The sequence below is a fragment of the Aedes aegypti genome, chromosome 2, assembly GCF_002204515.2.
Source record: "Aedes aegypti strain LVP_AGWG chromosome 2, AaegL5.0 Primary Assembly, whole genome shotgun sequence".
In the NCBI taxonomy this organism is placed as follows: domain Eukaryota; kingdom Metazoa; phylum Arthropoda; class Insecta; order Diptera; family Culicidae; genus Aedes; species Aedes aegypti.
The window spans coordinates 258,210,616-258,234,262 of record NC_035108.1 but is presented as its reverse complement, the minus strand read 5'-3'; the positions used below and the strand labels follow the sequence as shown (position 1 = coordinate 258,234,262).

Genomic DNA, 23,647 nt, shown 5'->3' with positions numbered 1-23,647 from the left:
AGTTGGAAATATTTTCAGGGTAGTAGCACCGAGGTATCTGTACACTTTCAACTTCAGGAAGCATTCGTAGCCAGGTTTGCCACTTCAAAAACAAAGTATCGTTGATCTCCTCATCCCATTGGGTTCCAGAACGCCAAATTTCTTGTAGTAAAACCTTCAGGTAGATGAGAAGGTGGGCAATGAGGCCTAGCGGGTCAAAAATCGACATAAGTACTTTCAGTACCTCCCGCTTTGTCGGTCGCCTTTGGCCTGTTAAAAGCGCTTCGTCGTAGCGGGTCCAGCCTACTCTATATGTGAACGTGTCCTTTTCAGTACACCACCAAAGTCCTAGGACTTTCTCAGTTGCCATCTCAGCTGACAGATCAAGATTCTTTATTTTCGCATCCTCCTCTCCTAATGCCAGCAGGACCGCTGGAGAGTTGCTTATCCAGTTGCGGATCTCGAATCCGCCTTGGGAATGGATGTGTTTTACTTGCTGCGCTATACGAACTGCCTCTTCTTCCGTCTTTACGCTCACCAACATGTCGTCCACGTAGTGACGTTTTAAGATAGCATCCACTGCTTGTGGAAACTTCCCAATAAAACGTTCTGCGTTCAAATTCTTGACAAATTGTGCCGTGCTAGGCGAGCAACACGCACCAAATGTCATAACAGACATTTCAAAAACGACGGTCTCTCCAGAGTCATTGTTCCAAAAGAAGCGCTGACATGCCCGGTCTTGTTCCACAATCTGTATTTGGTGGAACATTTCGCGTATATCGCCTGTAAGTCCAATCTGATGTTCCCGGAATTGCAAGAGTATGCCGAAAAGAGAGCCAATTTGGTCAGGACCCTTTAACAGTACGCTGTTCAACGAAACTCCGAAAATCGTGGCGGCTGCATCCCATACGATTCGGATTTTTCCCGGTTTATTGGGATTGAATACCGGAAACACAGGTAAATACCATGCACGTGAAACAGGTCGATCTTCTTCTTCTTTGGTTAGCTCCCGAATGTAACCTTTCGCAAGGTACTCCGCAATCTTTGATTCAAGGCTTTAGCTAGATCTGGATCCTTGGTCATACGCTTTTCCAGTAAGCGGAATCGGTGAAGCGCCATCGACCGACTATCTGGCAGGCGGATGTCATCGTAGCGCCAAAGCAAACCCGTCTCGTAGCGCTCGCCATTGAAATTGGTCAGTGATTCCAGCATCTTGCAGCTTCGTTGATCTTCTGTAGATAATAGAGCTACACTCGATTTCACCACGCCAAGACTATCGAGGGTAAAATATTCTTTCATAGCCTGATGCAAATCTTCATCCGAATGATCGTTACGTGATCCTATGTGAAATGAGTAATGCACCATGTTTGGCGCGTTTTCATCCGCACCTCCACCGCATACAGTCCAGCCCAATCGTGTTTTTATGGCTATGGGTTGATCGAGCTTTCCTTCACGACACTGTAGTACAATGCTAACGTGGGCATGCTTCAATCCAATCAAAATTCGTGGTTGTGCACCGTCGTAAGACTCAATCGGCAATTTTCGCAAATACGGATACTGTTCCTTCATCTTCTTAACATCCAGAGACTGCTGTGGTAGCTGTAGCTCCTTTACTGTTCGCACCTCATCAAGATTGTACTTCTTCGCTCCGTCGTACGTGCCTGCGATTGAAAGACTGATAACACGGGAATCTGTCTCGCATCGCTCGGTGCCGCCAGTCCATCGAAGGTAAAGGGGACTTTCCACACCATCCAAATCTAACTCGTCTGCGAGCTCTTGGTCCATTAGTGTCAACTTAGAACCTTCGTCTAAAAAGGCAAACGTCTGCACGTACCCACTCTTACCATGGAGTATAACCGGAAGGTAGCGAAACAGCGAATTATTGGAGTTAGAATGGTTGTTGCACTCATGCCGAGCCGAGCTCGTCCCTTGCTCTTCTCGCTGGCTTATGTCGTTCGTTGGAACCGCTTTCTTGCTTTGATTCTCGTTATGAAGGAGCTCATGATGCTTCCGTGTACAACCATCTATGCCGCAGGCTTTAGCCCTGCATCCACCATTGTGTTTCCCCAGACAACGTCGACACAGATCAAAATCACGCACTACTGCCCATCGTGAATCTCTAGGCAATTCCAAAAACTGTTTACATTTCTCAATTTCGTTACAGCTGGACTTGCAGATCGGACATTCCACCATATTCTTTCGAGCGGGCTCAAACTGTACATTCAGTTCCGCTTCAGTTGGCTCCAAATGTGCATTAAGAAACCCAGCATTTTTTTTAGCCGTGCGCGGCTCGATTCGCGTTGATTTTGATTCTGGAATTCCAGGGATTGTGACGGTACTGGCAGCTTCTGCCAGGGAGTAGATCCAGTTTCCGAAAGTAGACAAATTTACTCTCGGAAGCGTATGACGATACCTGGCCCAATCCAGCTTAATGGATGGTGGCAGTCTACAAACGAGCTGATGCAGCAAAGACACATTGTACATGTGTTCTTCCAGCTCACACGCATCTACGATAGCACAGAAGTTTTGAACTTCCACAGCGAAGTCCATTATTGTCTCGAGCTTATCTTCTCTCAAAGAGGGAAGAGCTGTAATCTTTGCAATAAGCGAATGAACTATCGCTTCCGGTTGGCCGAACCTCATGCGAAGTGTCTCGATAACACCGCTCACGTTGGAAGGATGCATCAACCGACTCTTTACAGCTGCATACGCCTTTCCAGTCAGGCTCTTTTGTAGTCGAACCGCATTTTCTGCATCCGTAAACCCACACATGGCTGTTGTGTTAGTGTACGAAGAGAGAAATATGGGCCATTCTTCAGGATTCCCTGAGAAGTTTGGTAGGTCTTTCGATATAGCTTGACGCGCTGCCAACTGCTTCTTTGTGAGAGTCCAAGGATCTTCTAGGTCTTCTTCACATCGGGTTTCTCTTCTAGACTGTGGCTGACGCAACTGAGTACGATCGGAGTAGTGATGGTTTCCCACCGCGTTAGATGTTGGGGCGTATTGGTGATAGCCACACGGCCGGTCACGCAACGAAGGATTCACAATTCTATCGGCAGCTGAACGTTGTGAATTGCACAATCCTACCACTGGTGCTGCAGCGCCACTGGACATTGCTCTCATAGAAAAGGTTCTGCCAATTGTCATTTGATCTTGAAACTGATGATTCAAGCTAGCCAACATACTTGGTCTCTGCGTGGAGTGTCGATCTGGATCGAACAAGTCTTGATGACTCAGCACATCTTCTTCTTTTCGCCGAGTATTATCGCCATTCACCCATTTGCACACCCTGCTCATGCTGCAACTATTTTTGGAGCTCGCCCTGGAACTCGATCTAGAACCCCTCTCGCTGGCTGCTTCCTCCAGTATGGCATACTTTCTGTCCAAAAATACTTTAGCCAACCTTTGTTCTTCTTCCAGTTTCTGCATTTGGAGCTTCAGAAGTGTTCGCGAGGACTTGCGTGATGACGTTGATACATTACTGGACGCTACGCTACTGGCTACGGTCTGATTGCTGGCTTGTTGTCGTTTCTTGCTCTTCGTATCCGTTGGATCGTTCTCCTCTAACCCAATGATTGGATTATCGACAACATCTCCTGTGGAACTTAACTGATCTTTCTCCCTCGGTCCTTTCAACATCTGCGATCCACGTGTGTCCATGCCGTCCTTGGCGCCATCCGATGGTTGAAGTTGTTTTGCTGGAAGTCGATCTAGATCGTTGGGCCCACTTTGCCGAAACGCACTTTGGACAGCTCCAACTATGATCTGCTACTTCTTCTGATACTCCAACACAACCGAAGTGGTGCCACTTATCGCAATTGTCGCACTGAACCATCTCGTCGTTATCTGGACCTCTGCAGGATTTACATGTCCGACCAGCTATTGTACGATCCGCTATTGATCTATCCTCCGGAACTCCCGTGACCACTATCGACACATCATCACTGTTAACCACATCATCAACTTGTGATTTTGAGCTTTTTCCTTTTTTTTGCACCTTGACAATTTTCCCGGAACCGTGCTGTTCGCGACTCGACATTTCCGTAATATAAACGATAATTATAAATTGTTGGATTTAGAACCAACAGGGTACTTTAGGGGTTAATTCCGTGATTATAATCACCGTAAGGAAATACGACTTGGTGTAGTTCAGCGGTAGATTATAATTATCCTGTTTGACAAATAGTACATATGATTCGTTTTAGTCTTATATACAGATTTAGCAGTGAACATGTTTGAATGATTATGCCGTGTGTCTTAATAAAGTCTTATGTCTTGAATTCGTTACTTACGTTTAGTCCCCTAGCTAGTCGTTTCGTCTGTCTTTGTCTTAGTCGTAGTAATGGTTTGGGAAACTGGGTAATTAGGTACAAATTAGTAATTCATCGTAAGAAAACTTATTGAAATTCAGCCTTACCGGTCTTACTGTAATGCAGGTTCAAACTTTAGGTTAGAAATATCTCAATGACTGTCAAATCAGTCGGATAGGCTATAGATCGAATGCAATTAATTTTAAGTATATTTAGAGTAATACGAATTTTACCTTGTAGTAGCAACTAATATTGATAGTAGATTCTTCAATTTCCGGATACTTTCTAATCTATTAATTCACTTTAATTATATAACAAATATCGATCCAACTTCATATGCGCTCACTTCTGTTTTGGTTGTTCTTCTACTCACCGGTTGACAGCGTTACATTACCTGACCCCCGGTGTAGCTTCACGGTGTGCGTGTGGGCCAAGGTTGCAGTATTGAAGGTGCGCGCTGGCAACTATGTGTTCGCCAACAAATTGTGTTGAATGGTTGAAAGAAATAAGAAGAAATGCAAAGAGGGAACGTGAAAACGAAGAAACGATGGCTGTACAATAAGATCTGGATCCGAGAAGCGGAGGAAGTAATAATCGAGGAGTCTGCTTTACGACAACTACCGAAAGTGATAAGTCAAGCGATGTAAGGTGGATAATAGACTCTGGTTGCACGAAGCATATGACGAGTACAACAGCAAGTTTAGGCTGGTGGAATCCTTGTGCTGAGAAGGTTTCATTAGCAGATGGGAAAACAGTAACGGCCAGAGGAATTGGACAAGGAAGAATAACTGGACGCGGATTACGAGGCACGTCAGTGGAAATTAAAGTGAAGGAGTTGTTGTACGTTCCTGGATTATCCGCTAATGTGTTGTCGGTCAGCAGGATCACTGATGAAGGATATACTGTACGATTTGGTTTGAGTGATTGTTACATAATGGATGGCGACACTGTGATTGCTGTGGGTGAGAAAAACAACGGCTTATATTATTTGACGCAGTAGGTGTAGTGCTTCGAGTCAGGAGGAGAAGAACATTGGTAGAGTTTTGAGCTGTATGTTTGTGTGGGCTGCACTAAGGAGGAGTGTTGGAGATAAGTAGTGTCAGCCCCCTGGTAATTGTGATAGAGTTAGCCCCTTGAACGATCTTGACAATTGAGTGTGTTTGTAGATGAGTGTTTCAGTATGTGTTTCAGACTGACGAAGCAATAATGTTGATATGTTGATGTGTTTTGACTATGGATTGTTTGTTTATATATTAGTCCGTACTAGCTCTTTGAGCAATAAAGAAGTGAAACGCATTCCGTGTAGTTGGCTTTCATTTTCTTCTATCACGCGAATCCCGGGACGGTATATGTCCAGTCGGTCGGTTTTATAGTGTAACCGTGTCCACTGTGCATGGGTTTTTAACAGAATTAAGAACTGCACCAATGATTTTTAACCGACAAATCCAGAAAAAACGATGGAAGTCATATTTGAATGTTCCCTAATGTGTTCGGCACACTGTTCCAAGCGATTCAACCCTTGGGATGGCGTCGTTGCTATCAAAACCAACAAGTAACACACATGTAACGCATTATGTTGGATTGTAAATAGGTATATTGAATTCAAGGTGCGTGCTTCTATGAAAGTGCCATATAAACTGACGTGTGAGTATTTATTTTTCCACGTTGAAAATGTGCACGAGAATTTATTCCTCAACTAAACGAACAATACAGTTTGCTGGATTTTTCATTCTGCATGCATACCAGCCTGCAAATACAAGAAAATTTCATTCATTGATTTTATTATCAAGAAATCGCACTGACGTAAAAACGATAACCACCTGACAGCTGTCAACAATTCGCGATGATGGCACGCACACTTGCACAACCACGCAAACGCAACTCAAACAAAAACGACGAAAACGTTGCGCTGTTTGCGTGAGACTTTTGCGAGTTTGCAATCATCAGACAGACAGAAAGAAACACAAAACTTCTCTGCTCGCACTGTTGGTTGGCTGCTGTCCAAGGGAGGAAAAACTTCGAACAGTTACTGTTGGAGATTTTCTTCAATCGTCGTCGTCGATAGATCGTAAGGTAATCGTCTTCGTCGCGCGGATTGAATTTTTCCTCAAGAAAGAAAGGCGAAAAGTCGTCATCCGCGCGAGTGAAAAGTGAATGCATTTGGTGGCCATCTGCTGGTGGATGATATCCGGAGGATTCTAGAATTAGAACTGTCCGCGGGGCGATTTTCTCTGCTTGGCTGGAATTTCCTGTTCTGGCTGACAAGTGTGTGCGAAAAATTTATTTTCGGGTTGCATCGAATTCGCGATTTTTGGGTGTCTAAGAAGGAAGGAAGCAGCTGTTGAGGAGGGAAGTGGCGAAGTGACGACCAACAGAAGAACCAGTTCAAGGAATCGTCTTTGTGTGTGCTGTGGATTGAATTGACTGGTTGACGACACGGGGATGGTTTTTTGGGGGGCAAAGCTGCTGTCTTTAGCCTAATGGATGAATGGATGGTTATTATGAAGCAACAGAGAAGCGACGACGGCCAAAAAATCCCCTTCTAGAGAAGCGAAGAAATAGTGAGCAAAACAGGGCAAAGTGTTCCCGTTTGGGGCCCCCGCCGCTGCCAAAAGAAGTGCCAGTCTGTGTCTGTGTGATCTAAATTCCTCTCATATTCGAGGGCCAGTGGTTTTTCGGATGGATAATTTATTCTGCTGCTTCGGAAGAATTTGGAATTTGGACCAACTCGAACTCGGCGACAACTGAAAGAGGCTGTAAGGAGAAGAAGGCAGATTCAGACGGAAGCGATTCGAGTTGGATGGAAGGGGAACTAGAATTGTGTCTGATTTGCATGGGAGATGTGTGATATGCTGAAGTGAATACTATGCGCAGACATTGAGATCTGTCTCTAGAAGAATATTTTTTAAACGGAATGCTGGTTTGCTGAGTTCTTCTTTTACAGGTAAGTTATTGTTTGAAAAGCATATGTTTAATATTAGTTCAGATAAACCGTAAACCAAATGGTTTTTTAAATTTACGCATTTAGTAACTACCAGGATGGTTACCTGAATTCGATAATAATGAACTCTAAAATAAATAAATAAATGAATAAATAAATGAATCATTTGTAGGTCCATGCCGCGAAATCAATGAATCCCAAAACAGATTTGACTCTAACATAGCTTATTCAATATTTCCTTCACAGATTTCTGTAGAAAGTACTTCATAGATTCTTCCAGTAAGATTTCTCTTCAGATAGACCTCTATGGCTCCTCCAGGGAACCCTCATAGATTTTTTAAGCAGCTCTTGAAGGAATATGCACAGAATTTATTATACAAATTTGTTCAAAAATTGGTCCAGCAATTTTTCTAGAGTGATGTTTAAAAAATTCCTCCAAATCCTACAGAAAACGCTTCAGCAGTCCAAAACTGATATCCACAGTAATTTCTACAATAATCTAGAAATTACCCCAACGCTTCTCCCAAGATTTAATATTTCTTCAGCCGTATTCTGCAAAGATCGTTCTATCGAATTCTCCACTTCTCTTCCGAAGATACCTATTGAACTTCAACAATAGATTATTCCTTAGATTTAATCGAAATTTATTGAGGGACGATTCAAAAATGAGGGACGTGATATTCTTCAGAAAATTTTACAAAAATTAGGGGTGCATTGTGAAAGTCCAAGCTATCGGAATCGTTAGCGCGTAGCATCGAATCTTTTTTGCATCCCAGTCGTTTTTTTAATTTTTTTATTAGTGTCATTCAAATATTACACAGGGTGTCTACTACCTGGAAAAACCTGGAAAACCTGGAATTATCAGGGAATTTTATTCAACCTGGAAAAAAACCTGGAATTCCCAGGGAATTTCGACTACACTCAGGGAAACTATTTCGAACTTGTAATACATGGTAGAATATGTCCTTTTTGTAACAAAAAATCTCTTCAATCCACAAAATTTTCAGCTGCGCCGCTAATAGGGGAACTGGGGGTAAAATGAACACCCTAAGCAATTTTCATGTTTTCTTGCTTATGAAGCTGTCAGATTCTTTTTCAATAGCTCAGAATTGAAGAAGGATGTTTATGCAATGTAACAAGTTGAAATATTGTGATCAAAATCGAATTTTATCATCATTATTATCATTTTGAAAATTTCTATCCACAGAGTCAATGTTTCAAACATGTGGGGAAAATGAACATGTAACGGGGGGTAATATGAACATATACTTGGGGGTAAAATGAACATGCAGTGGGAGTAAAATGAACACCACTTAAATTGAACGGGTTGCGGCATGATTCTCGGCATCCTGTACACGATCAATGCATATCTCACAGACATTTCGGAACCGCTGGAACGTTTAGCTGCGACCATGTGGGTGGCTGTCGATGTCTGTCTATGTTTTTTCTCCGGAAGACTCTCGGCATCTGAAATAAAATCTTGTAGTATTCGCCCTGCCATGGTGTTATTGAGTTAATCAATTTTTAGGTGAGTTATTCAGTTATTCAATTTTTAGTTATTTCTATTTATTTCGAATAAAACTTGCCTAAACAAGGAAGCAGGACTTAGGATTGCCAAAATGGTAAAGGCAATTACGACTTCCAGTTCCAGCTGGGTATCTTTCATGAGTAAATGAAATAATTAATTTTGTAGAAGAAAATTAAATATAACAACAGGTACGAGGTCGCAGGTCTCTTTTTAAAGGCTTGGTTACATTTTGGTACATGTCTCTAAATAGTGTATATTTTTGGGTCTAGTCTTTATCGAAATTTTAATCAATATGGTCTCTAGAGTCACTTTTTGGCTTAACCTCTTTCCCATGGAAGCTCCAGAACTCCATTAATATTCAACGAACTTGAAACAAACCGAACCAGATGAATACCAAATTTGATTCTATAATCATCAGATTAATTCAAAAGTCAACTAACTGTTCGAATAGTAAAGCTATTCATTTTTCATTTCAGTCGATCAAAGTCGTGGGAAAGAGAGGGTTAATCTGCTTGCAGTGAATTTTGGTGCAACATTCTAGAGGCTCCAGAAAAACTTTCAGAGACTATTACGTAATTATTTCTCCAAAGATTTCTTCTGGAATACTTTCAAGAACTTCATCAGGGATGCAACGAGTGATTTAGAGCACTCCTACGCTATTACTATTCTAGTTATTTTCACAGAGATTACTCTGAAGAAAAAATCTCAGTATTTCCTCCAGATGTTTTTCTAATGATTCTTTCACCGATTTCTCCAAGTGTTACATCTACAACAACTCTCCGGAACTACTCAAGACTTCCTTAAATCATTATACGATGAATCTATTAAAAACTTTTCCAAGAATTCCTTGATAAACTGCAACTGAGATTCCTCATTTGATTCCTCTAGAAATTTATCCAGCATTTCATCAAAATACTGTTGCTGCGGTTCAAACACTTCACTTATATTTTTTCAAATACAATTTCTAAATCTCCATGGATTCTTCAAAACTTCATTCAGGGTTCAATACCAGTTATAACTACAGCAATTATTACAGTTATTACTAGACTCATTTCGAATTTCTTCAAAAAGCCTTGTAGGATATTATTTAGAGCTTCGATTTAATTTTCCATTATCTTAGCAATTTATCAAGAAAATCTTGAAAAAAAAACATCAAGAATCCAGGAGTTCTTTCAGAGACCCTCATAAGAATTCATCATTATAACTTACACAAGTTTCATCAGAAATTACACTAGGATTTTCTAATTTCTAATTTCTTCACGGATTTTTTAAAATTTTACATAAAAAATCTGAAATTTGTTGTTGTCGTTTCCCTGAAGACTTCGAATTCTTTCCTGGGGATCCTAAAAAAAAAGGGTAGGTCCTAGGGAAATCAATGAAACAAGCAAAAATAAATTTTCGTAGAACTTGGGACTTTCTTGAATAAATGTCTGAAAAAATCTTTGGGGTAATTCCTGATAGAATCATCGATGTAATTAATTGCTTCGCCATGATAAAGAACCAACCATTTTGATGATCTTTTGAGCTAAAATCATTACTCGTATAAAGAAAACTGTAGAAAACCATCCGTGGTAGGGGTATAGTGTTAATGAAATAGCGTGGTTTTTCTTAGAAAAAAAAATCGGTTGATTTTTTTTAGTTATTCAAACGATTCTTCGAAGAATTACATAAAAAGTTCGTGAAAATCACAAAACAAACTCCTCCCTAAACCGAGTAGTAATACTTGTTATAATTTTACGTCGAAGTCTTAGAAATATTCTTGAATGTATGTTCAAATTAGGAATCAAAATCTCATGTCGTGGTTCATGTTAGGTTTATTTTTATATTCATAATTCATAGATGGTTTATTTTTGGATCATGTTTGTTTTTATGTTTCAGGCTAGAGTTCTCTTAAGTTCTATTTCTAAGACTATAAGTCGCTATCAGCCCTGATTTCCCCATGATCGTTTTGGATAAATACAAAACAGCCTTCAGAGAAATAGTCTGTGTACGTCGCTGAATATTTCTAAATAGTAATCAAATTTTAAGGGAAAGGTTTTTTTTTCTTTAAGATCAAATAGATTTTTCCTTCATATCTGATTTTGATGATTAAATACACTTTCAGATCATTTTATAGTCATTTTTGTTTTTCGTGGAAATTGAATAATTGCATATAAAGCAAATTTCTTTAAATTTTTCGTATGTTGTTTACGCATTTAGAGCAAACATATTTATAGATTATTTATTGATGTTAAAACAACTTTGAAATTTATCGTTAGATTTTTTTTGTTTGAGTGTTTTGAAGCCAAACCACCTATTTTTGAAAACAAATTTTTAGTTATCTATATTTAATCATTCGTCAATCATTTATGTATTCTGCAAAATTTCGCACAACTGGAATTATTTTTAAAATCTGGAAAAACCTGGAAATATCAGGGAATTTCATTTCTGTAAATGAGTAGACACCCTGTTACATTCATTTCTTATATTCAGGTGTTCTGTGCTAGAAACCATCATCATTCAAATTTGGTAAAACTAAATTAAGCTTTTATTACCATTGTGTTAACAACATATAGGTAACACTTCATTTGCCGTAGTAGTTCAGATTTTTTACAGGAAATTATTAATAATTTTCTTCGTCATTTGTTCCAATGTTTCAACACAGATAAACAGACATAACACTCTTATTATTCTCATCGTACAGCAGAATAGCGCCCAATTCCAACAAATGGTAGTTGACCGACGGGCCACTCGTGGCGCTCGCGTCGCTTTTGTTCGAGTTTGACGTTTGCTCACTACCGCCACCTAGTTCGCGGTTGGCCAAATGAAGAATTCTTAGCATTGGGCGTAAATGTTCGCGTGACTATGTTTTAAATTGGTAATTGTTCTAGCTGTTACGTCTGTTTGTCTGTAGTTTCAACTTTGGATATTCTATGTAACTCATTGGTACTATACCAAGGAAAAAGCTTCAGAATCATTTTCAAAATTTTATGTTGAATCCTCTGCGATCTGCAGAGCTTTCTTCCTGGTACTACAACAGCTAGTCCATATTGGTACAGCACACAACATGGCTTTTTGAATGGGTTTTTGAAATTTGTTTGAAAATCAATAGCTTGTTCTTAGGACAAAGTTTTGATTTTCTATGAAAAAGTGGATAAATGAGTTTTACATATTTCCTGCATTTGGTCTGAATGTCCTTAATATGATTTTTGAAAGTTAAATTTTTGTCTAGCATGAGCCCTAGATACTTAACTTCATCTGACCAATTTATTGAAACTCCCTTCAACGTGACAACATGTCTACTTAAGGGTTTCAAATAAAGAGCTTTTGGTTTATGTTGCAATATTATTAGTTGAGTTTTGGAAGCATTAGGAAAAATCACCCATTTTTGCTAGTGTGAAGAAAAAATATCCAGACTTTTTTGCAATCGACTACAGATGACACGCAGGCTTCGTCCTTTGGCGGAGAGGCCTGTGTCATCCGCAAACAAAGATTTTTGACATCCCTGAGGTAATTCAGGTAAGTCATGTGTGAAAATATTGTATAATATTGGTCCCAAAATGCTGCCTTGAGGAACACCAGCTCTTACAGGAAGTCTTTCAGATCTGGAGTTCTGATAATTAACCTGAAGTGTACGATTAGACAGATAACTTTGAATTATTCTAACAATGTATGTTGGAAAATTAAAGTTTTAGAAAATTAATTAAGAAGAATCACAACCCGTCTTCTAAAACTGTTTTAAAATTAATCACTTTTTTAACATTCTTTCGCCGTGTACATTGCTTAAATTTTGCATACAATCAGCTCGCGTTCAAAAATTAGGTAGTTTCTATGATTTCCCACAAAAATAATTATTACAAAATGATAAGCCGTTACATTCAGTTACTTTAGACGTTTTTCTACCAGTGTAAAATCGGCTCAAGTAGTGTTTTGTTTTGATTCGTGGTTAAGTCACTTTGTTTCTCCATACAACGGAGCGGTGAAAGTAGCGGTTGGGTTTCGGAAGTTGAAATTATTACTTACGCCGTTTTCTAATTCCGGAATTAAACGTTCTAAAAGTCAAGATTACTATCGATATACGTTTCATATATATTCCAGTCGGCTCGAAAATAATTGAAAGTGGAGGTGATAGGATCGAGAATCGCTTCATGGGATATTTGAAATGTTACAGGGACATGATCAGAATCAAAATCAGCATGAGTAACCGGTTGGCTACAAAGATGACTAGAGTAGGTTAAGACCAAAGGAATCGTAGAACGGTTTCTAGAAGAAGAAAAACATGTAGGACTATCAGGGTATTGAATTGAGAAATATGCTGAAGAGCCCTCATCAAATAAATTTCTACCGTTGGAATTACTTTGCAAATTATTCCATGACCGATCTTTGGCATATGACCAATGACAAAAACATTTGATTTATTACGAGTCAATTTTCGCAAGTCAGTTTGGGGCAAATCAACTTGCTGCCCAGTGCATTGAAAAAGCAAATAGGTTGTAGGTTAAGTAAACTGAAATCCTTTTATTCTCTTATAAGCAGGTGGAATCACCGCACCTGTAAAAATTATGAACTGCTACGGCAAATGAAATGTAATATGTTATTAACGAAATGATAATAAGTGCTTAAATTTGTTTGACCACATTAGGATTATAGTGTTTCCTACACATAATGTAATGTTTGGAATGATACTAATGAAGAAATTAAGAAAAAGCGTGTATTGTGATTCAAAGGTAGAGGAAGTATTGACTAGTCTAAATTACGTAGTGCGTATAATAAAAACAGCTTTTGAATCGATTCTATACCTTGTTAATGTATTATTATGTAAGGTGACCATATGCAACACAAAATATTTTTAACTTGTAAGGATCACGAAAGTGTTGGCCAGATCGTTTTATGAAAGATTGCATTATAGTGATCTTAAAAGATAGTTTTGAGTCTAGATAACTACTAAGTCTCTTATTTTATCACATTTACTTACATGTTCGTTTTCTAATATATTTTAGCTTAGAGCTACACATATCTATGGTTGCTATCCGTGATTGACCGAAGCCAGTGAACATGCACAAAGAATCAACTAGAAGTTTGGCTGAGATTGGCCATAATCTTCTTCAGTGCGCATAACTCAGTGCCTCTCCTTGCAGTCAGGTGGGATTGAGGGAAGGAATGTTAGGGCGTAACCTTTGCTATTTGGAGACGTGTTTACCTCTGCATCTCCTCGAAGATTACTGGAATGGATGTCTGTTAATGGAGAGGATCGTTGGTCACAGGATTCACTTTGATAAGCGAATATACCATGATAAAAAAATTGTTGGTGATATATAAACATACTTATAAATATATTATTTTTTGTTAATATGAAAAAAAAATCAAAGTGGAAGGAAATTAATGCCGACACTTGAAGTGACGAACCATTCAAAGTTTGATAATAAATCTTCGGGCTGTTTAGTGGAATACCTATAAGTAGATGACATACCGAATTTAGTACTATGTATACCTTTTAATTCCACTAGAGTTTGTATCCTTTGCCAGATACGCGTATTTCGACCTCAACTGTAAGGCCGTCTACAATGTCGTGCACTAGACCCGACTTTTAGTCTGAAGACGGACTTACAGTTGAGGTCGAAATACGCGTATCTGTCAAAGGATACAAACTCTAGTGGAATTAAATGGTATAGAACTAAATTCGGTTTTTCATCTACTTATTCAAAGTTTATTGAACAATACAAAAACTCAACATTCCTTTCGCTGTCAGGACGCAAGCGTGCGTTATAATATATTTTTAGTCAAAAAAAGAAAAAAAAGAACTCGATTGATTGGATCATTGTAGGACACTCTTATGCCGACACTCACAGTGACTTGAATGGTTTGTTGAATAAAGTAAATCTTTAGTATGTCAACGCTTGAAATGTTTCAAGAGAATTATTACCGAAAGAATGCTTCAAAAATTTCGTACAGGAAACTTTGGACATGATCTTGAAGGAATCTCATGCTGAACGAATTCTTCTATAAATCATCAAAACAGTCTTGGAGAAAGCCTAAAACACGTTAAATGTATTATTATGTATCCACAAATTTTGTGGATACATAATAATACATACCTGGGCCATAACATGATTTACATTTTAAGTTCTCTGTATCGATCCTAAAGTGTTAGTAGCAGGCCAAGTTTTGAGGTCTATTGTAATACAAGCTTTGAAAATGTCTTCATTTTTAATGGGTGGTCTACAAAGTATGGTATTAATCGTAGTCAATTTTATTATATTTTTATTTGCCATCGAGTCATTTCATGTGCTTTCTGGAACCTCCAGGGAAACCTTCAGAGACATTATTCTACAAGTTCTTTTGAAATTTCATCTCTGATTCCTCGCGAAAGAACTTCAGAAATTCCAAAGTGATTTCTCCAGAGATTTATTCTAAGCATATGTTTAAAGAATCTTCCAGGGAGCATTATTGAGATTCATTTAGAGATTCTTTCACCAAGTCTTCCAGGAATTAGTCCAGAAATTTCTCCAGTGATTTTTCGAGGAACTCTTAGAGATATTTATTCAGAATGTTCTCCTGGAAATCCTTGATCATTCCAACGCTACTACCTTCATTAATTTTCACAGATAATACTATGAAAAGCTTCTCAGGTACTATCCCAACACGATTTCAGTTGTCACTCTAGAAGACTGTTCAAAGAGTCCTAAAGGACTTGATATTCCTAATAAAGCTTATGCTCATTTTCTATTAGGATTTGTTTCAAAAATTCCTCTAGAGATTATTCCAGAACATACATTAAAAATTTTCCCAGGAATAAATTCGACCATAGTTGAAGTGCCTGAAGTGCCTTCAGAAGTTTTTATGTGCATTTCTCAACATTTAATCCGGTATTTGCTCCTGCAGCTCTTTTAAACCTTTCTCGAGTACTACTCTGCCCATAAAAGCATAACTGTCCCATATATATGTTTGAAACAATATATTTGCAAGTAGAAATGAAATAAAGGCATGACAGTCTCTATATGTACTTGCAACACAACTGAAAACCGTGAATTTGGTTCAATAGAAGCAAAATGACTTATCTGCACGGTGGTGCTAAATGTATATGGCATGTACTGCCCATAAAGGCATAACTGTCCCATATTGAAAAAGTAGGCATTGAGAAAACGATTCTATGACACTACCCCGAACGCCACTACCCCGAATGGGTCACTACCCCGAACGCCATTACCCCGAATGGATAACATTTTGAGACATATTCTTGTTAGAGAGTGGGGAGATAATTGTACGATTCCTTTTAAGTATTTCACGAGTTTGGCTCAAAAATGTATTTTTCAAATATTAGAAGATAAAAAAGCAGCTAGTTGTTCAGCAAATAATTTTTACACACTAAGTTTTGTCCTCTAATTTTGGGAAGATTCACACAGCCACATTGCAATGCTCTGAAGAACAGCCTATTTCGAAAAGAAGGGTGAATTTATTAAGAGAAGGATAGCTATAATATGTACAAAATTAGGATGTAGTAAAGTCTCTTATTGGACGTCGGTAGCCACTTCCTTTACTCATTTTATAGGTGTCGGGCATTAAGATTAAGATCTTCTTAAAGATTTTGTTTCGTAAACGATGGTAATGGAAGTTCACCCTGAGATAGTCGCTGCAAAAGTTGTTCTTTGGAACGACCGTTCCGCTATCGCACTTGTACATGTTAGAAAAATCGTCGGCCTCTGATTGACGCTACAGTAAGAACTTTTTTTCATTTTTAGGATCATTAATTTAAATTTCTGTGAGATAACCACAAAAAAATATTTTTTTGATTCAAGATAATGAAGTGGTGGTAAATCCATAAGAGACCTGTCTGTTTTAATACAAGAAGATAAAATAAAGGGAAAATTTCCTATTAGAATTATAGCAGGAATCACTTTAGTGAATGCCTTCAAGATATATTCCTTTATAAAAAGCTGTTCTATATGGAAATATTAGTGACTAGCTTATCCAACAAAAACGTGAAAGAACAGCCTATTTAAAAAAGAAGGGCAAATTTCTGGTCAAATGTTTGCAGCTATGACGTGAATGATCACTTTAACAACGTGATGCTATGACACAACCTATATTCATAAGAAAGAAAAATATTTGTTCAAAAACAAAATTGAAATATGAACACCACCAACAAGTCCAAATACCGGTGATTACGCATCTGTTAAGCAACACCATATTGAGGGTTATGGATTCGAATTCCTTTCAGTCAATAAAAGGCTTATTTTATTAAAGCCCATTCACAAATTTCGTAACGCTGAAGGGAGCAAAAAAGTTTGTGGGTGGTTGTCCTCAAAATGTTACAGCCCATTCACAGTATGTAGAATTTCCATACAAAAAAAGTACGAGGGGGTGGGTAGGTGTTAAAAATGGCAATTGTTGGCGAAATGAAATTTGCGAATGAACCCTTGAATTGCGAAGGTGCCCACTGAGCTGATAAACAGGCACGGTATCAGAAAGAATGAGAAGAATATAGTTGCCATCAAGATATTTCGAAAGAATAAATATATGATGAACATTTTACCGACGAATTTTACGTGCCATTAATTACCAGCCTTCATTAGAGACGCATTTTTGCACGCAAAACAAGATACTGTACTGTATCTCATACTATTCGGGGTAATGGCTCATTCGGGGTAGTGGCGTTCGGGGTAATGACCCATTCGGGGTAATGGCTTTCGGGGTAGTGACCCATTCGGGGTAGTGGCGTTCGGGGTAGTGGCGTTCGGGGTAATGGCGTTCGGGGTAATGGGATGGAGCCGAGAAAACACCGCTTAAAGTTAAAAGTTTATACAAATGTCCATGATTTTCTAGTACATTTCTACTTGCCATCTTCATTCAGAGTGCTTTGTGAAGCCCAAGCAGGACAGTTCGGTTTTGCGTCGTCCGATTGATTTAGCTGACGGATTCGCGCGTTTTCGTTGCCGGAGAATTTTTTTCCCCCTGTTTTGGAGCGTCTTGCTGGGTAGTGCTTTGTGAAGCCCAAGCAGGACAGTTCGGTTTTGCGTCGTCCGATTGATTTAGCTGACGGATTCGCGCGTTTTCGTTGCCGGAGAATTTTTTCCCCCTGTTTTGGAGCGTCTTGCTGGGTAGTGCTTCGAGAAGCCCAAGCAGGACGGTTCGGTTTTGCGTCGTCCGATAGAGTTTGTTGACGGTTTCGCGCGTGTTTTCGTCGCCGGAGATTTTTTTTTTTTTTTTTCCCTTTGTTTTGGAGCGTCTTGCTGGGTACGTATTTGGGAAGGCCCAAGCAAGACGGTTTATTTTCGGGACGCCAAGAAGTTTTGCTGTCAGTGTCAGTTTTGTGTTCAGTCGAGAATGGATGGCCAACTGGTGAGTTCGTTTCATGCTTATGATAACACATATTTTCTTGAAAGCGTAACTTTTATGTAATATTAAAACAAACTTTGTATGGTTTGTCACTATAGGTGTCGGCATTATGCTTTTTTCTTATACAATTTGAATATACATATATTTTTCTCTTTTTGACATTATTAAAAATTATCCTTTGAATTGTTCGACATTGTGAATGTTGACGTATTTTCTAAAACTTCTACCATATCGAGACAAAATGCACAGTAATACTCATATGTAATTTTCAAACAAACTATGTATGGTTCGTCACTACAAGTGTCGGCATTATTCCTGTTTCATATAAGTTAAAATATATACATGTAATTTTCAGTTTTCGTCATTAATAAAAACGTCTTTTGAATTGTTCGACATTATAGATGTTGACGTAATTTTTCCAAAAACTTCTCGAGACAAAAATACAAAACTAGCTTTAAATACAAGTCGTATATTTCCCCCTTGTCCATGGATCGCATCACCGACCAGAGGTGACTCCCAGATCTTTTCCTTCCTCACTAATAAACACCCTTCCCGTGGTGATTGTGGAGATGCAGAGGTATTCTCGGTCTCTAGAAGCAACAATCATTACACCCTAACATTCCTTCCCCATCCCAACTGACTGTAAGGACTTGGCCGGCGCCGTTATTGATCAATAATATTAGATCTGCTAAAATTGCACTTCGAGAGTAAGCGGAAACTCCCATCCCTTATTCATTTGGATCGTAGTGCAATTCTTACCAGTTCCGATCAATCACGGAGTAGCAACCATTGACATGTACAGTCAGTTTATGCTATGCTATGCTATGCTATGCAAAACACCCCTTTCTTTTTACCTTTATTTTTGTAATAAAAAAAAAAAAACTTTGAATGGTTGGACACTACAAGTGTAGACTTCCGAAAGGTTCACTTTATTCAACAAACTTTGGATGGTTCGTCACTGTAAGTGTCGGCATAAGAATAGGAGTGTTAGGAATGTTTCATTTAGGTATTTGTTCAACAAACTTTGAATGGTTCGTCACCCCAAGTGTCGGCATAATCATGTTTATATCTCACAAATAATTATTTATCATGGTCTAATTGCTTATCAAAGTGAATCCTGTGACCCAACGATCCTCCCCATTAACAAACATCCCTCCCAGTAACCTTTGTGGAGATGCAGAGGCAAACACGGTCTCCAAATAGCAAAGGTTACACACTAACATTCCTTCCCTCAATCCCACCTGACTGCAAGGACGTGGCCGGCGCCGTTATTGACCCTGTATAAATAGAGGCACTGAATTATGCACACTGAAGAAGATTATGGCCAATCCCAGTCAAACTTCTAGTTGATTCTTTGTGCATTTTCACTGACTTCGGTCAATCACGGAATAGCAACCATTGATATGTGTAGTCAGTCTAAGCTAAGCTAAGCTAGCATTTCTACTTGCCATCTTCATTCAGCACAACCTCACAGGTAACTCATTTTGCTTCTAATGATCATCTAAAACTAAAAACATGAACACTATTCATATATTGCAGTTGCTATTTCGGTTGAAAGTTCATTTAGAGACTGTTATGCCTTTATTTTTCAATATGGGGCTGCACCAACTTCATATTTTTCCACAACATTTTCAAACAAAGTGTGTAAATTTTCATGTGCATAGTAGAATACATATTAAAACATGGATGTTGCGACGGAAAAAGGTGTTGGTTTGAAAATTCATATGGGACAGTTAGGCTTTTATGGCCAGTGTAGAAGCGTACTAGAAAATAATGAACATGTGTATGAGAATACAAATTGGAAACTTAAAAGCTTTAAAACTCCATATGGGACAGTTATGATATTTTTGGGCAGTACTAGATATATCAGACTTTAGGATTTGAAAGGTATCTGAAGAGAATGGTTGAAATCTTCTAGAAAACTTAAAGGATAATTTTGGGAGGAAATCTATGCAACAATTATTAGTTGTAGTCTTAAAAATGTTTTAAACCAAAATCTTGGAGGAAATTCTAGATGCAAGAATTATTAGACGAATTCGTGAAAAAACTTTGGACTTGAGAAATTTCTCCTTGGAGGTATTCCTGGTAGTATCTCTGGTATAATTTGTGGGATAATCCTTAGCGAAATTACAGGTAGCATTCTTGAAGGGCGGCCCTAGAATGAAATTCTTAAATGAATTGCTTAGGATGTCCGTAAAAGAATCACTAGAGGCGGTGTACTAATGGCCGATCAGCTGAAAACAAATATTTGTTAAAAATTTTATAATAAGCCAACGTTATTATTTGTACATCATCTGAGCTTACGGAGCGACGGAACTTAAATTAATACCATAGAAAAGTTTTTAATTCTTCCTTTCTTCTTCTTTCTGGCGTTACGTCCCAACTGAGACAAAGCCTGCTTCTCAGATTAGTGTACTTATGAGCACTTCCACAGTTATTATCTGAGAGCTTTCTTTGCCGATTGACCATTTTTGCATGTGTATATCGTGTGGCAGGTACGAAGATACTCTATGCCCTGGGAATCGAGAAAACTTCCTTTACGAAAAGATCCTAGACCAGCGGGATTCGAACCCACGACCCTCAGCATGGTCATGCTAAATAGCTGCGCGTTTACCGCTACGGCTATCTGGGCCCCTTTATTTAGTTTAATAAAAAAGTGTTTTAGTGGTGCCACTAAATGTACAATAGCGCTACTGCAGATACAGGGCGGTAAAGTTTTAATCGAAACTTATTATTACATTTTTTTTGGCCAAAACGAGCTGTGAGTCAACGGGTCTAAGAAAACTACTTTCTGAGCTTCATAGCAAAAAGTATTTTACTACGGTTCACAGTAAAATGACCGTAAAAGTAAACTAAAGGGGAGTGCCTGCTAAAGGTGAAAACTTGTTGGAATAGTATCTTATGGAAACTTTGCAAAAAACAACTCAATTAATTTCTTGGAGAAAGTTATGAAAAATACATTCAGTAATACGATTTGTAATTATTGACAGAATGTCACAGGGAATTGCAAGAAAAACATGTTTAGTGGAATGCCTGGTCGGATTCGCTGATGATTCCTGGTAAAAACTGTTATTTCCTGGTTTCGTCTGGTTTCTTTTTGTGCTCTTAGTCTCATTTTGATCATTTTTATTTCCTGTTTGACCTTTCATTTTAGGCATAAGGTCTCTGACGTTTGCATTTAAAAATACTTAGTCACTACCAGCGCTGGTGCTGGTACTATTAAAATGATTAATTTGTCAATTTTGGTAAAAAAGTAGTTCCGTTTGACTCAACCATATAAAGTGAATATAAGAGTAAATATCGTAAAAACAGTAACATTTCGATAGATTTTACATCTCTGAAACCAGTACAAGCTGGATTTACGGATTACGCTATTCATTGTTTGACTTAAATACGAGAGTGCAACAATCATAAGCTAGTTTTAAGTGATAATGGGCAGTTCAAACTAAATTGCTATTCATGTGGACAGTATCACTTCTTTTTCCCTAAAACTGCTAATCATACATCAAATTAGGTTAAACTTCACGACACACGCCATTCATTCGTAGCAGCATTTAATTTGGTTCTGTTTCTACACGATGTTCTTGAAAATGCAAATGAGTCCCGAAACAGTATGCAAAGTGAATAGCTTCCAAAGATGATGATGATGATGAAGCAGGTGATGCATACAAGCACATACAACAACCCGAAACGAATCTGTCTGTCTTCCAACGTGCCCTCATCTCCATTCAAGGAGGGATCCCAACAGGGTTACCATCCGTACATCTGTTAGAGTACATAAACTATTTTTTTCATATAAAAATGATTTGCTTTTTTCTTTTACTGGTATCAGACGTACACTTTTCCACAAATTAATGATAAAATGAAAAAAAAAAAAATGGTAATTCGTTTATATTTTATACCATTGTTTCAGAATTTTTCAAGGTTATGTTTACACCAACTGTACCTTGTTTTACTATACAAGTTATTGTGCTTCTCGTGACAAATGGATACCTGTTTTACATTTTGTTAAAATCATTATAAATGCTCATATATGGCCTCCCGTTTTTTAGGTATTATTGAGTCAAGTATCAACGTACAGTTTTTCTTTACTCTTCCATGGAAATTCTAAAATGTTCCTCTCTCGGCCAGAACAAATATGGTAACTCTATATTCCCAAACGTGGAGGCAATTGATGGGCCGTTTGGTCGCGGTATATCGATGAAATGAGAAATAGTGGAGAAAAACAAAATACGATGAATGGAAGTCTTGAGTGCGGTTGGAAGATGAAAGGTGGAATGAGAAAAACCACACTTGCAACAAGACATTTGGGGGAAGAGAAAAAAAAGCGCAACTCAAATAGAAACACAAACACCTCCAAAAAGGTAAAGTTGGAGCGCAAAGTTGGCGCTACTGGTCGGATACAACTCGGTTACGTAAGCAGAAGACAGTTATAGAGGCACCCCAGCAGCAGGTCTTCTTCGGTTTGTGCGATTTGGTTCATTCGGTGGCAGTTTTGGTATTCAGTGACTGACTGACCGACAGACCGAAAGACCGTCCGAGATTGCGATTGCGATTTTTGGGCGTTTCTTGCCCTGGGAATGTTTGTGCACAACTGTTGAATTAGGTATTTTGCCGGTGCATTGGAGATTTTTGGCTGGCGATTGCTTTCGTCATTTGCAAATGAAGGTTGGAAAAAATGGGTTATGTTTGCTGCTTTTGGGGAAAAAATTAGTTGTTTGTACTTGGACCGTCATTTGGTTTAATAACCACCTGGATCTATGATCTGTATTGCTATATATTTTTGGATCAATCGCAAAGTGAATACCATTTTATGAATTCCCCAGCGAAATCATGAAATCATTCCAACTCTATGATCTAACAATATTGATTCAGATTAACATCTCTGTTTCACTCGACTGACTGTAATTGTAAAATCTAGCTCCAGTGAATTTAATATTTGAAACTCTTCACCGAAATCACTCCATTATACTTGTTCTAAATTCCGTACAGAATCATTCCCAGAATATAAAAATTTATTTGAAATATTTCACCTAGTCCTCTTCAAAGAATATAAGATTAAGTTCTAATGCCGCATTGATTTAGAATTTTGATCGACGCAATGCTGACAAAAATAGCTATTTTTTAATATAATTTTTAAAAAATGTCTCAACTAAAAAATCTAGGAAAAATTTAGTAAACGAAGAAACGTTTATGACAGAAAAACACAAAATTAACACTCAAAGCAACTTTATTCCTATGAAAATCCACCGGGGGAACTTCGATTACATTGTTAGTCAGCAGTTTCAGGCAAAATATTTGGTTTGAGACGCATAAATTCAGATATTTGAACAGTTTTGTAAATGAAACCACACAAGAGGGTTCATAATACGCATTTCCAGGTGGGTCCATAATAGGCTCGTCGGCAGCGAGCCGGATTACATGGGAATCAAATGGAGCGTCCATAATACGCAACGTCAAATTTGTTTTTCAAATGCATATTTCGCTGGAAAAATCGAATGATTTTGTATGTTTTATAGACGTACTATGAAGTGAAGACATTGAATTTGTTGTTAGACTCCACAAAACGTATAT

At 38.3% G+C, this 23,647-nt stretch overlaps 1 protein-coding gene across 4 annotated transcripts in view; it reads left to right on the top strand.

Annotated features, from left to right (window-relative positions):
- Positions 1 to 6,215: 6,215 nt before the first annotated feature.
- LOC5566421 overlaps positions 6,216 to 23,647 on the top strand; it is a 290,745-nt gene continuing 273,313 nt past the window's right edge. For 3 of the 4 annotated variants that reach the window (XM_021844859.1, XM_021844861.1, XM_021844855.1), the window contains exon 1: positions 6,216 to 7,233. The gene's annotated coding sequence lies outside the window, so the exon portion shown is untranslated. The remainder of the gene's footprint in view (positions 7,234 to 23,647) is intronic. The other variant, XM_021844856.1, reaches the window with a different exon arrangement.